This window comes from Rhynchophorus ferrugineus, unplaced genomic scaffold (assembly GCF_030347505.1).
Source record: "Rhynchophorus ferrugineus isolate W39M unplaced genomic scaffold, kcgeb_rfMv2 rfM3, whole genome shotgun sequence".
Classification (NCBI taxonomy): Eukaryota; Metazoa; Arthropoda; class Insecta; order Coleoptera; family Curculionidae; genus Rhynchophorus; species Rhynchophorus ferrugineus.
The window spans coordinates 56,664,898-56,678,321 of NW_027472582.1; the positions used below are offsets into that span (position 1 = coordinate 56,664,898).

Sequence of the window (13,424 nt, forward strand, 5' to 3'; positions counted from 1 at the left end):
GTTGCAAAATAGGGCTGTTTCCTTCTATATGAAAAAAAGGACACGCAAACATGTCAATATACAGCAACCTTTTTTTCTTACCCCGAAACATTTCACAACAAGATGGCGTCGTAATAGGGGTTTTATCAAATTTCTATGAGCACTTTAATGTAATGCATCTAGCAATCTAATTTTATGTTACGTCTATATTGTAATGGATGACGAGGGGGGGTTTGGGGAGAGCCTTTCCAACCTTTTAATTTTTGCGTCACACCGCTAGGACGTGATGGAACACGCCCATTATGGCTAGGTCGTTCGTTCTCAATAAGGGTAATATAATATTAATAGTGTTGCTGATACGTCGTATAAGAAACGTAGTTTCATGTTCCTCTCGTTGAAGTGAAATAATCTAATTTACTAAAAGAAAACGCCTTTTCCATTATATTGAAAACTTTAGTTGTTTTTATAAATTAATTTAAAAATAACATTGATTATATATATTATATATATTGAAAATATTTTAACCGTGTTACAGCTACATTAATATTAGTATTACCGAGAAAACACTTTGCGTGGTCCGTTCAATGATGGCCCTGAGACCACTTTTTTCATTGGTTGATTTGAATTGGCCTACAAAGGCATTTGATTGGCTCATTTCTATAACGCGATTGTTTGTTTCTGTTTGTTTATGACGCAATTTTTGTGTGCCTAACAAAGTAAAATCAGCATTTTTGTGTCTTAAACATCGTCACTATTATTATAATGTGTCTTCGTTCTCAAAAGTGTTGTGTATTCACTGAATGTGCGGAAGTAAGAAACCAGATGTAGTTTTCCTTGGAAGAAACAACCCAACTTAAATAGATTAAGGGTGTGTGTGTGTGTGTGACAGCATTGCATTTATCTGGTACGTATAGAATTATTTATATAAAGCATTTGTGTTAATGTATATTATTATTTATAGGGATACAACAGAACAAATCTTGAAAATGAGGCAATGATAAAATTAGATTGAAGGTAAATGTTATTATACTACATGAAATGTTTTTCTTACCCTTTAAAAAGTTGTTTGTAAAGTGCCATTAATTTAAAAATTAATTATTTTGAAGGGGTTCATTTACTTGAAACAAATGTACATTGGTTAAGGCACTTATAATTAATATTTTGGCTTAACCGAGATAAACTTTTCAAAAAGGATGTTAAGAAATTATCATGTTTGTTTTATTATATTGTTAATAGATGCTTAAGTCGTCTTTTAACTCCTCAATTTTACCATAATAAGAGCACAGCAGTATTTTTGATATAACCATACTTTTTCATTTTTTGTTGCTGTTTTTTAAAGTATTAATTTTGGTATGCTTTTTCCATTCTCACGTATATCATACATACTGTTTTAAATGTCTGCTCCATAATTTTCACAATAATATTGTAAAATATTTATAACTAGCCTGACGTCAGACGTTAGTCAAGTGATGCATATGAAATCGTCGACCAATTAAATGCTCTCTTAATAAAATATTTTCATTATAGGTGCCTGTAATGGTAATTTAGACTAACCAATGAAACTCAGCGAAATAACGTTTTCAGCGCCTTCCTGATGAGACCACGCAAAACAATTCTGAAATTATTTGTATTAAGTTAACACTCTATATATTACTCTATGGATTGGACACGGTAACTGATATATCTAAAAAAATTAAAAATATAATTTGAATTCTAATTCACTGAAAAGAAACCGTCCTCATGCGAAGCGGGTGACGACTCAAGATCGGCTTGTTGCTACTCTACAAGATATCAAATATATGAAATGAATAAAAACAGTGAGTAGTTTTTCAATATAAACATAATATAATAGAATTATTTCAGAGGAAACTTTTAGTCTGAAAGTTATGGAAGCGGTCCAATGGAACTTCCAGACATAGCTTTTAAAAGAATACAATTTTTATAAGCATATAATAAAATCAAGGGCAACTTATTATTTCAATTTTTGTATTTAGATGAGACGTGGATATTTCAAAATGGTACCAATGTACCCACAGGCAAGACTCACGACAAGATGATAATAAAAATAGAGTTATGGCAACAAACATTGATGGAAAAATGCAAATGTTGGAATAACAATTCATTAGATTTTATTAGTCATAACATTTATTAATAGTTCATTGCAGATATATTGATCTTCATACTGAAAATAGAAATGGTAAATAACACCTTGGGTTTACATGAACTCTATCAGACACATTGCAGAAGAAATTGAGAACTTATAGAATTAATTAGGTTTTATTAGCCATAACATTTATTAATAATTCATTGCAGGTATATTCTTTATGCTGGAGGAATGGCTAATAACACCTTTCTGTTCGGATGAATTTGATCAGACACATTGAAGAAGAAATTGACAAATGTTGGAAACGTGAACAAATGTTAGATAAATTGGAAATTAACATGGGATTATGATTTAATGCTGATAATTTCCAAGAGAGATACGAGCTCATGACTATCGTCTTGATCATTACAGATATAAGCCAGTACGGTTGTATTGTAAAGACAAATATGTTTACAAACTTAGAGATCATTTCTAATATTATCTGACTTTAATCAGCATGGACATTGATGTGATTAGAATTACCCTATGACCTTTTGTTTATGACACTGATGATTATAATGATTGATAATCAGAAGGTGTAATTTTTCTTTTAAATTTTAATTGTAAATTGCGTAAAATTACGCTTTAATTAACACAATTTTTATACTCTTTTTACATATTTTGAACATTGAGATTAATCAAATCAAATCAATTACCATCAAAAATTATCGTTGATAAGAGTTTCGTTAAGTTTGAATTGTCATTATGCGTTGACATTACCTTTGGGTTATTTCGGCTGATCAGCACTATCTTCGTCAATTGTATCGAAGTCTAAAACGCGTTCAAATGACCGTTATCAATAACCATATGCTTCTGATGATGGTGTAAGTTCACGAGTAAATTTTTCCAAGCCGACATTTCTTCTATTTGAAATATATTAATGTGTGGAGTATATCATTCCATAAAAATCGCACTGTTTTAGGAATATTTAAATCACGAGACGAAAGGCTTGAGTGTTTTGAAATAAAAATGAGTTCATAATGCTCAATTAAAACGCAGACAGCTTGGGATTAAACTAAACCAAATGTATTGGCTAATAGGACGTAAATCTAAATTATCATTAGATAACAAGGTTTTGCTGTATAAGTCAATACTTAGGCCCATCTGGACCTATGGTATTAAAGTGTAGGGTACTACTAGCAAATCTAACATAGATATCCCCCATAGGTTCCAGAATAAAGTGTTGCGAGTCATCGTCGATGCCCCATATTACGTGTCCAACAAACTGATTCAACGCGATATCCTCATAGAACCCATAACGAGTGTGATTCGAAGTGCTAGTGCGAAGTACTCTGAAAAACTATTAGTGCATCCTAATGCACTCGCCAAACAGTTAAATGTGCGCGATGACAGTGAAGAGCGTAGGCACAAACGCAAAATACGATACGAACTGGTTAATAGACACAGAGTGAAATTTAATAATTTCTAGAATAAGTTAGAATAGTCATTAGAATAAGTTAGGATAGACTTTAAAATAAGTTAGAATAGTATCTAGAATAAGATTTAGATTATAAATTGTACAGCAGATCACTTACTGAAGTGATCTTCTGCATGTTAGGATGGTCATATTAGATAACAGAAATTAAACAATAATACTTATTGTCCACGGGCAGATTGTTGACGTTCCAAGAGATTAATTTAAAAAAATGCTCAATAAAATCAATATTAATATTACTTTAATGTTAGTCGATAGTGGAAGATTATAAAGTATATTTCGAACTGCTATTGTTAGATTCTCGGACCAAAATAATAGGCAATAATTAATTAAAATCAATTTTAAATTGAGTGCAATAGTTTCAGTTCGTTGAGTTGACGTTGAAAAATAATCATAGAATGCTATTGGCTATAAAACAGATGTTATAATATTTAAGTTGTTCGAATTCGAATGGATGTATTTATTTGGTATCTGATTATATGCATAACAATTAAGAAATATTTTTAACAAAAAAATTGAACCAACTACAAAAAATAAGTAAGGAACTCACTAAAATTTAAAAAAAAATCAAACTTAGATTTTTAACACAAAAAAAAATTGAAATAAAATATGTACATAATAATCGTATTAATTAAATAATAATAAAAAAAATCTTATTTAACCTATCTAGTTCATGTATTTTATCTAAGTCACTTTAGAATTATTATAGTTTAAATTACATTTAAAATTATATATTAATGCATTTTTTAATACATAATTGGTATATTTTGGATACACAAGAAATGATAGATCCAATTTTATTATATAAATAGCAAATTTGTTGATATTGAGTATATAAATAATATATTGTTGTAACTCTAATTATATAAAACAAATAAAACTTTAATGAGATACCAATTAGTTATTGATTTAAAATTGCTAAAATGAACTAAAACTACTATCTGTATTATTAAATATTAATTTTGTCTGATGTAGTGATTCTGATTTAATGTATTGTTCAAGTGGCAGTTGACCTAAAATGATCTATAGTAGGACAACTGCCTAGACAATCTATTTATTTATTTATATAAACCTATTTATCTATTTACAATATTATTTTTACTACTACCAACTGACAAATTTGAAGTCAAATCAAGTTGAAGAGGCAAACTGAATGGCTTTTGTACTGAACAACTTCCGATTCTCCGTCACATCATCTCAGCAATAACATTATACACATATATCTGATTATTTTGAATATAAGATATATAAAAACTTTGTACCTGACTTAGAAATTTATATTAGAAATGTATTATTTAAAATTACATTGTTAATATTAAAACTTTATGAAATGAATTTAGAATAGAAAAGATTTATTTAAAACTATAGATATATTAAGACAACAGAAGCCAACGGCCTATGATTTACTTTAGTGTAAGTCAAGATTATAAGGGACTCTAATATAATTACGGATGAAGCCATTATACCGGTACCTGTTAGTATATAAGATGGGATTCAATCCTCTTGGACTAAAATGCTCCAAATATCACTCGTTCTAAATAGATACCATAATTTGGATGCGAATAATAGAACTATTGTTTTCGATATGGAGATAATAATGTGCATTGTTCGGACTAATGATTTAAAATCTGCTACTGGGCAAGCCAAAACTATTTAGAATATGAAAATCTAATTATCTGCACAAAACAAATTGTTGATGGTATAATGCAATTTTATTTGGCCATGAAACATATCAATAAGAAAGGAAAAGAACTGTAATTAAAATTCAAAATAATATATTGGTTATTTGGAAGAAAATCTACATTATCCGTATATAAGTTGCTGCTGTACAAGTAGATACTAAAAGCTATATGGACCGATGAACTCAGTTTTGTTCATTCAAATTTGAGTTATGGGAATGTTCTTCGAGAAATAATATCAACGTAATGCAAGTCTTTCCGAATAAAGCATTGAGATGTATTGTGGATGCACCCAGATACTATACAACAATTACTTATACCGAAACCTTCGGATTACACCTATCATAGAGGAAATTAAAAGATTTGCAAGAAGGCATGAGGGAAACACTCCACTCCCATGTAGCCACCGAAGAACGTTCGGCCAATACTACATCATGGCACAGAGTCAATGGAATCAGACCCTGTCATCTTCTCTATTTATAGTCTATTCAATTTTTTTTACATACGTCATCAAGCTGTTTAATGTATTGCCTGTCGCAATTTGTAAATTCGTTTCAGAATGAGCCAATATTTTCCTTCTCATTTTATGCTAGTTAAAAAGAGACTATACTGTCTCATTAGTTCGAACGTAAATGAATGAGCCTGTCAAAGTCGTCCGGTTGTCAGACGTATGCAAAATTCTTGAAAGCAATAGTGATAAGAGGTTGTAACTCTAACCTATAAACTATTGTGGCTGTATAATTAACTGTAGTTTTTAGATGTACTATAATGTTAAAATAAATTATATTTTATAACATTTTTGTTCAATTATTTTATTTATAATAGAATTTTGTTGTATGTCAAAGCCAAACTGAACTAAAACTCAGAGTTGATGCGGTAGCACTGTGACGTTTTGACGTCGCAAATTTAGATGACATATGTACAAAATAACTTGAAATACACCATATATAGTAAAAAGCATTAAATGGTAGAAAGAGTGAAAATTGCAATTACCTATTATTTTATTAGAGGCTAAGTTAAAGCCAATATGTCTTCCTAGATAAGTACCTAGTCTTAATTGTCTACACCAGTAATAACTTTGCATAAATATTTATTTCTGGAAAAAGTTTCAAGTCCATTTTTAGTTCATCATCTGCTTTAGCTTTAAAAATGCAGAATATATTAGGATAGTCAGGATATGTCAATATTCTTGAAATAAACTAAATTTTAGCGATAAATGCATAGCAAAAAATAGTTAGTAATAAAGAAGTTACGATGTGTTTATAGAAGTACATATCTGGCCACTGCAATTAAATTAGAAGAAACAGAGTACAATTACCAACAAAGGGCACACTAAAAGTTGTAATGTATGTATAAAGTAAAATGACTTAAAAACGAATTATGTTACATCATGTTAGCCTATTATTTTATATCTTACTGATAATTCATTACCATCAATATATCCATAATAAACAATAATAATACAATAAAAAGTTATATTCTTAAGTAAAGTCACCACTATCGAATGAAGGAGTCCCTACTTGTCATATTTGGAAATCTGCGATTGCAATTTTTTTGTTTTAATAAACATTTATAGTGATATTATAACGTCTATTGTATATTTTTAATCTGTCGAAGAAGATAATAGTTGAGTGTCTATTGTTGATGGTGGTTGACGGTTTTACATATATTTAAAACAAAAAATTGTAAAATTTGTATCAATATATTCTCAGTAGATATAGCTTAAACTTTCAATTAAGTACAATTCAAAATAAAAATTAAATAACAGCAACTGATGCGAATGTGTTTTTGTTAATTATTTAAATGATTAAAATAAATTGATGATATTTTGATATTAATAAATTTTTTAGTTTTAATATCATAGTTTCTTGACAAAATGGCGCACAAACATTTTTATCGTTTAAATTATATTTAAAATTATATATTAATGTATTTTTTTAATAAATAATTAGTACATTTTGGATAGACAAGGAATGATCCATTTTTGTTATATAAATAGCAAATTTGTTGATATTGAGCATGTAAATGATGTATCGTTCTAACACTAATTATATAAAATAAATAAAACTGTAGAACTAATTAATCAGTGTACGGTTTTCATTACTTATGTTTAATTAGATACCAATTAGTTATTGATTTAAATTTGCTAAAACGTAGTTTATGAAACTACTGTCTATACTATGAAATATTAATTTTGTCTGATGTAGTGATTATGATTTAATGTATTGTTGAAGCGGCAGTTGACCTAAAACGATTATAAGGACAATTTATGGAATTATGTGGATATTAGTAATAAATCCATTTTTCGTCCTCAGTTACATAATTTACACTTGTCTTAACATGCAATTTTCTTATTATTGTACCGCTTATTCCGTTACGTACTCCTTTTGATCAATAAGTATTGTTTCAATATTTTCACTACGCTATTATTTGATTTTGACAGTGAGTTTTAAAAGTTTAAAAATATTGAGTATTAAATACAAGCAGACAATGAATGTGCAACAAATTTTGAAAATTAAAGACGAACGAAGCCATTATCGGAGATTCCTACATATAACTATTCTTATATCTATTATAATTGAAGAATTTGAGTAGAATACTGAAAGAAACACTAATTTTTTCTAGCAAAAATGCGATCAATATATTTTGAAGTATGACAACCCTTAACCACAAATTGTTCTCAAATTCAAATTTATTTAAAAAATCTGAATGGAAAATGTTTAAATGAGACGGCGTACAAATGAGATTACTATGTTGGTACAATCTTTATATTATTGCCTTTTAAATAAAGACGAACATCCATATCCAGAACAAGACTCGAACTTTTAACTTTTATTTTATAAGAAATGCTTTTATTGATTCAATATGTCTATTCATACACAACATACAACAGATTCAACATAGAAGTTGTGACAAAATCTAACCTTGTTAATAATTAGCGCTCTTGTTTGGTATACTCTGTGATTTTGTAATCCTGACACATTCATATTTGGAAGACCAGTCATTCAATGTAAAAGTCGGAGATTTGTGGCATAGTGTTCCCAACTCGCTCCAGTAGTGTTTAATATCAACTTTGTTGATATTTTAAAAACTGAAACGGTAAAATGTATGTTTTATGCTTCTTCTTACGTTTTCTATCGTTCAAACACATACGTTTTAATTTACAAGGGAAGTTAAATAGAGCAGCCAAATGGTTAATATTTTGGAAGTTACAAATTAGTAACAAATTGTGAATGTTCCTTTACTGAAACCAATTTACTGGTGGAAAAAGCTTCGGCTTCTAATTTATCCCGAACTTAATTTTAATCATCGTTGAAGGCGATCATACCACATCCAAGCAAGACAAACGATTACTTATCGCCTCCGATTAAACGAGCTCCTTAAAATGCCTCCAACCATACCTCTACACCCGCTAGGAGTGCTTATCCGTGAACTAACCTCTAAATTGGAAAGGAGCGGCAAAACTATCACCTTTTATTATTGAAAATGAAAGAGCGGATTACTTAGCCAAGAAGAGGGAGGGATCACTTACTGAATACTTCCTCTTCTGGATTAGAGATATGAAGAACCACTGTATTGCAATCCTTAGACATCTAGACCAACTCAGCTGGAACTCAGAAAACAAGCTTTGGGAGGTGAAAAAAGAGTATTATACCACTAACATCAGCAGGCGCAATTTGAGCTTATTCTCGCGTCTCATAATTGGTCACTACAAACTGACTCATGAGTTTCTCATTAAGGTAAGAAGTTCACCACTGTGCGTCAAATGTGGTTCCTCACTGTCTACTAAACACATACTAATCGAATGCCGAACATACAACTCGCAAAGACTGTTGTTCAACCAGGGAGAGACGATGGACCAGTGTCTTACTCTGGGATCCTGGACAAGCTGATTAATTTTATAACCTTAACAGGACTATTACCAGTAATATAATAGTGGGCATCCATGTAATATCATGCACGTTCGATTGCATTTTTTATATCTTATATCCTTATCACGGTCATGAGATTTTTGCTTTTACATATTTTACTTGTCATCTTGCAATATACTAGTAAATAACATTGTATACTTTAACTGATTGATACTTAAAATGGATACTGTAAAGGTATTGTAAATGTGTTTAAAACGAAACGAACATAAATAACAACCCTTCAAATTACTCTAACAGATCGTAATGTGTTAGATGTCTTAAACTTTTCTTATCTATCGATTAAAACGTTCACAGTTGCATGGTCTCGAACTGGGTCAGACAGAATCGGTTGTCCCACAGTCGACATGATAAAATTTCTAAGTTCTCCTATTAATATAACAAGTTTCCAGCAAGTTTTCTTGCCGCTGACGCAAAAACCGGACTGGAAAGTTCTGACAAGTTTTCGAATATTAGACCGCGATGGTATTTTTTGGTCATAACGCTTTCATTAGATCCAATGCTTCAAAGAATAAAAACACCGGGTCCTTTGATGGGTTTAATTTTGATTTTAATTACACGATGTTATAAAATATTAGTTATATTAATATAATTATTGCTGTAGAGTAGCTAAAATTATGTTCTAACAAAAATAGTCTAAAATATATTACCTTTGACTAAGTGTCTACAGTTATGTTTAAAAATATTATAAACAATTAAGCAATAAATAATATTTAAGACTTAGATACTTATTAGTTAGAGCAATGGTTTATTTGAAATTGCAAGTTTCAGAAAGTTGTTTACATAATAGTTGTTTCATTCACTAATAATAAAATAAAGCATATCTAATGGAACTAGGAAATTAAATACTACTTACTAAGTTTAATTTAGCTTCTTATGATGCAAAATTAATTTTGTTTTTGAATTTTTTCCAAACTTATCATAGTTGTAACATTTTGGACCATATATGAATCTAAATATTCTTGAAGAAAATGCTGATTTACAAAAGAAAAAATATGGTTCATTAAAATACCTTATCATTAATATAGTTTAGAAAATCGTCATTAAAACTAGTGACACTATTCTATTCAACACATTATTTCCAGTTGGCGTCTCGTTGTTTTCATATCTGAAAACATATATTCACAGAAAACAATATAGATTGAACGAATAGGTGATAGGAACCTTAGAAGCTGATTTCAGCAATGTGCTGAAGTATATTGAGTTCACATCGTAACTGTGTTAAATACATCCCTTCCTACGCAGGCTGACGATGTGTCTTATAATAGAAACCCATTTCCCTAGTTCTCAACAACAAAAGAAATGGTACATTTGAGACGACACAGTAATTAAGGCAAAATACATATATCTGCTTAGAAATACAGAAAAAGGATGGGTAGCAGTCAATAGCAGAAATATTTTTAATAAAAAAATTGAACCGACTTCAAAAAATAAATAAGGAACTTACTACACGTATTTTATATTCTACTATACACACACAATTTAGCTTAATACCTACATAAACCTATTTATCTATTTGTAATATTATTTTAATTACTACCAACTAATGACTTTGAAATTGGTGTCGAGCCCAAGTAATACAAAAATAATAATACAATTTTGTGACATATACAAAAAATTAAATTACCAATAAAACAAATCTAAATTAATATAACTGTATGGGTTCGGCGCGGACTTCAAAGTAGTCCTAAAAACAATATTTTGAGCAAAATCGAATAACTTTGTACAGTGAGTGTTGAGGATGTCACAGAGATAAATTTCTAAAATAGTTAATAACACACAGGAACTAATTGATATTAGTTTCGTGAATCATTGATATTCCTGATGATGAATTATTAGTTAACCATATTGAGCCAGCGTTATTATGAACCTGATTATTATTATTGATTGCACAAATTAATTCAATAGTCCTTCAAGCTAGAGGGAATTGGCAGACAAAATGGGCATTCATGGTCCATCGAGTCGGATACACGGGTTATGACTTAATTATCAACCAGCGTTCAGATATTTATTTAATGAATTACACCAAGTAATTCAACAAGTATTAAAAAATCGTCAATAATATTAAATCCAGGATGCCAGTAATGTGTAAGTCTTGTAAAGTGAATATAATGGTAAATACAGTAATAACAGAAGTAATAAAAGCACAAGTGTAAAATAGCGCTCCGAAATCGCTAATTCCCCAAGCAGTGCTGTCTTCTTGGAACTAGATATGAGATTATAGGAACAAATATCGTGATGCTACGATGAACGCAGGTTAAGAACATCGAGTTCATACTTAAATCTACTAATTCTGAAAAATCAAATCTGTTTTATATGATGAAATCGTGTTTTTCATAAACAACAATATTTTGACCAAAATCTAATAACTTTAAATTATTAAAATTGTTAATAATGTTTGTAAAATTATAATATTTGTTTCCCGAAATAACGTTTTTATAACATCTGTATTTTTATAGCTTTGATAATGGCGTTATTTTGGGTCTCTCTGGGAGACTGTCCGTTAGTGTTTGATCACATTTTGTTGCGGCTACCTAGCCTCTGGCTCATTTGGAACATTGAAAACCAACCAACCATGGTTATTGATTAGAAAGGAAGGTGGTTTGCAGATACAGTATACTTTCAGAGTAGCTGTGACATATACGCCACCTTAAATAGAGTGAATTGATCAATATGATCGAAGGTACTTCAGATATTTCATTCTATATAGTATGTTGTAAAAATAACTATATATGTAGTTAAGATAGTTACTTTTATAATAAGTACTTATATAGATAAAATATATTAGTTTCGTGAATCATTGATATACCTCAGGATTAATTATTACTTAACCATATTGAACCTGCGTTATTAACATATGACCTTGACTATTATTTTTTTATGAATTACACAAATAATTCATCGGTCCTTTAAGCTAGAGATAATTGGCAGACAAAATGGACATTCATGGTCCTTCGAACCGAATACACGGGCTATGACTTATTATTTATACACCAGCGTTCCGATTATTATTTAATGAATTACACCAAGTAATTTAACAAGTATAAAAAATCAAATAATATTAAAACCAGGACAGCAGTAATGGGTAAGTCTTGTAAACGGAATATAACGGTAAATACAACAATAACAGAAGTGATAAAAGCACGAGTGTGAAATAACGTCGAGTTAATCTTGGAAACGATTTTCCAGAAACAAAAAGCCGATGATGTCGAACATTTCAATTCCTTGTACCGATGATACAGTTTTAATAGTTTCCGTCGCATACGAATCAGACGGGACAGGTCTAAAATTCGATTCGGATCATGAATAATAATTCCCTACGTGACAATGGGAAGGTTTCGCGCTGGGCCGTTGTCCAGCACGTGCCCGAATCCCGAAGCGGCCGCCGTCAAATACGCAGTTGCCGGTAACGGTCGCAAACTCGCTTCAATCGGTCGTTTGATCAATGCGCGAAATAAATGCACAGAATGAGCGGAACCGTGCCGGCGTCCATCTTATCCGGCGATGGGGAACGTGCCCCGCCTGGAAATGTCCAGGCCCATCTCGCCCAGCTTATAACTCGGAAAATAACTGAATTTATTCGGGGAGAGGTCGCAGCGGCAAAGGAAAAAGCCTCCGACATCTTTTTATTAGGCCCAAATTGCTATCTACGACCAATATCGTGTCGGGCGGTTTCTTGAATTTTAATGAATTTTTCGCGGCGCTCTCCCGCTCCCATAGAAAATTATTTCGGGCCCTATTTTTGTCTCTCTTTCTCTTCTCTCTCTCTCGATCGTCGTATACGTGTCACAAACTTAATTGTTCGCCTCTGATCTGTTTGGGTTTTTAGCCTCGAAATTTAAATTTAATGCTTATTGTTATAAAATTCCAATAAACATTAATGTTTTAAATGGCTTAAAAGTCAACGTATTTGGGTTTGGAATCAATTTATAGCGGGTTAGAATAGAACACATATATTCTATCCAAAGTACCAGTAAACTCACGCCCTCAATATGTATATTGTTGCAGCTTATTGCAGTTTGTAAATCTGTTTTAATACAAGACAATAGTTTCCGTCCCATTTTATTTGTGTGCTATTACAATGCTGTCTGATACGTTCGAACATGTAACCGAATCAGCCAGCAAAAGCCGTTTGGTTGTCAAATATCTGTAAAACTCTTCAAAGCATTAGTGATAATAATTACAGCTTCTAAACTGGAAAACGTTGTTTTGGCGCTTTGCTTGTTCTGATAAATTTCAAATCGCTGCTTAATGTTTTT

At 30.7% G+C, this 13,424-nt stretch overlaps 1 protein-coding gene and 1 long non-coding RNA gene across 3 annotated transcripts in view; one reads left to right on the forward strand and one right to left on the reverse strand.

The window, feature by feature from the left end:
• Schip1 (Schwannomin interacting protein 1) overlaps positions 1-13,424 on the reverse strand; it is a 612,769-nt gene that overhangs the window by 80,890 nt on the left and 518,455 nt on the right. The window lies entirely within an intron of this gene.
• LOC143194243 (uncharacterized) lies at positions 746-1,645 on the forward strand. The gene is made up of 3 exons (XR_013005267.1): positions 746-883; positions 941-993; positions 1,507-1,645. It is a non-coding gene; the product is annotated as an uncharacterized LOC143194243 (long non-coding RNA).